General features: G+C 41.0%; 1 pseudogene; it reads right to left on the reverse strand.

Annotated features, from left to right (window-relative positions):
• Positions 1-1667: 1667 nt before the first annotated feature.
• LOC110290326 lies at positions 1668-2057 on the reverse strand (annotated as a pseudogene).
• Positions 2058-2275: the final 218 nt, after the last annotated feature.

Genomic DNA, 2275 nt, shown 5'->3' on the forward strand with positions numbered 1-2275 from the left:
CAAATATAAGATCTTTCTTATATGTCTCGGTGTCTCTTGCAGTCCATGATATAGTTTCTAGTTCTTGTAGTTTTCCAGTATCTATTTGAAATTTGTGGGAATAGTTATAACTGTGAGCTTTCCATTGTCCCTACCTCCTATAACCATGGGATTACATGTCCACTTTCCACTGATTTCATATGGGATAGAAATCTTTAATGATTATTTAATGGGTATTTGTGTCAAATATCAAAACAGTTTTTTCCTATTAAAGCACAACTATTTATATCACTTTTATTTTAGTGTGCCTATATGTTGGTTATATACCTTCAACTTTAGGATTTTTCAGAGTGCTTGTAGATTCCCTAGGCAGAGATCATAAAAGTCAGGTCTTAGTATGAATTAGAAGATCATGTTTAAACTAAATTTGACATTTAGGAACCAATTAAACATTCATTTAGAAATCCGTAGAAGGCAGAAGAAAATAACTAGAGATTTTGAAAGTATAACACAAAGACTGTAATTTAAACACTGTTTTCACCTACAAGTGGATTACCATGTGGATGGCTTAACATCTTTGGATTCACTTGATTTGGTCTTGGTGGTAGCTGAGGCATCCTGTCTTGCTCTTCTGGCCTTACCTCACAAAGTGACATCTTGTCACATTTATTTATTTTTCCCATATCAATTGCAATGGTTCATTGACCTGTCATTTCTCAGATGATTCTAAAACTTTCTTGAAGTAACTTCTAAACAGGACCACTCTTACTCCTCCCTGTCCGCCATATCCTGCCAATGCTTACATAATGAAGTCACTGCTTACTAGACCAGTGCCAGGATTTCTTCAGTCATTGAAACGTACTTCACCAATGCATTTTCTTCTTCCCCTTGGATCTACTGAATCCTTTTGTTCCCTCTGTTGATATCTCTCATTTGTTTTGTAGTTTCCGTGCTTGTGCCCAAAAGAAGAACAAAAGTTCCCTGATGAATACCATTGCACAACTCATAATACAACAATGCCAAGAATGAAAAAGATAGAGTGTCTTATGCCTTCTCAAATTTTTATTATGGCCAGTGACAATTCCTTTATTAAATCTCCAAAAGGCATTTCTACGACACTTAGTGTATTAAAAACAGAACAAATAACCGAACGTCTAAATTCTGAAGATGAAATTACAAGCAAAAACTAGTTGCTGTCCCCCTGGGAACTTAATTTAAGGAACTCAGCATCAGAAACAAACTTCAAATTATCTCTTGAAGAGTAGAAGTGTAGTTCAGGGTGGGGAGTGCTGGTCTAGGCATAATGAAGGCCCCAAGTTTAGTCTCCAGTGCTGAAAGTTTTAGTGTTTGCCCAAGTTGCTATTTCTTTGCAAGTTACATAGAATTGTGTGCCCATCAGCAGGCCTGAATAAATTCAGCTGGTGGTCATGATGGAAGATACATTCTATGCAAGAAGAGGTCTGGATTATGGATCTGGACTGAAAAGGCTAGGTTTCCACTTCTGGGAAGAGACTGAAAATCTAGATAGGTGTACTAGTTTTGTGATAATATTTTTTTTTAAAGCAATTCCAAAGTTTAATAGCCATAGAAAAAACTGATTTCTCAAAGTCAATTCTTATTATCTGTAGAATAATACACGTGAACAGAAAATCACTACACTTTTGGTCCAAGATATGTTGGGTTTTTTCCTTCTTCTTCTTCAGATGACAGATGGATGTAGCCCAATCTACGATCGCGTGTACTTGCCCCAAATGTGCAGCATAAATACCGAAGCGATGAACAGAAGACTCATCACCAGCACTGGGACAGGGCCCACTTTGAGCCCTGGGGAATCTTCCGTGTAGAATCGCCACATTCCCCCAGTCCCTGCAGAGGTGGTGCGGCCTGCACTACGGGTCCCACAGCTGGCATTTTTTTCTCTGCCGGACAGTGGATCCCTCAGCCCGTGCGGCCACCGCTTTGCTGGGAGAGCGGCCAGAGGAGCCCACGTTGGTGCCACTGGGCGTTGGACCCGGCATGCTGATGCCTAAGAACGGTGGGCACAGGAGGCAGGAAGAGGGCAGTCGGGAAGTTGCCGAGCACTCCGTTTTGTGATAATATTGTGAGAGTGTTTAAAAACTTTGTGGCTTAAAGCAACTCAGGTTTATTCTTACTGTTCTATAGAATAGAAGGTCAGTCCGGGACTCCGCTGAACTTAGTCTGTACAGGTTAGAGTGAGGACCACAGAGGCAGACAGCTTCTGGGACAGGCGGGAGCCACAGAGCCGCTGAGGCAGCACCCTTTTGGGGCCACAGAC

This window comes from Mus caroli, chromosome 2 (genome assembly GCF_900094665.2).
Source record: "Mus caroli chromosome 2, CAROLI_EIJ_v1.1, whole genome shotgun sequence".
NCBI lineage: Eukaryota > Metazoa > Chordata > Mammalia > Rodentia > Muridae > Mus > Mus caroli.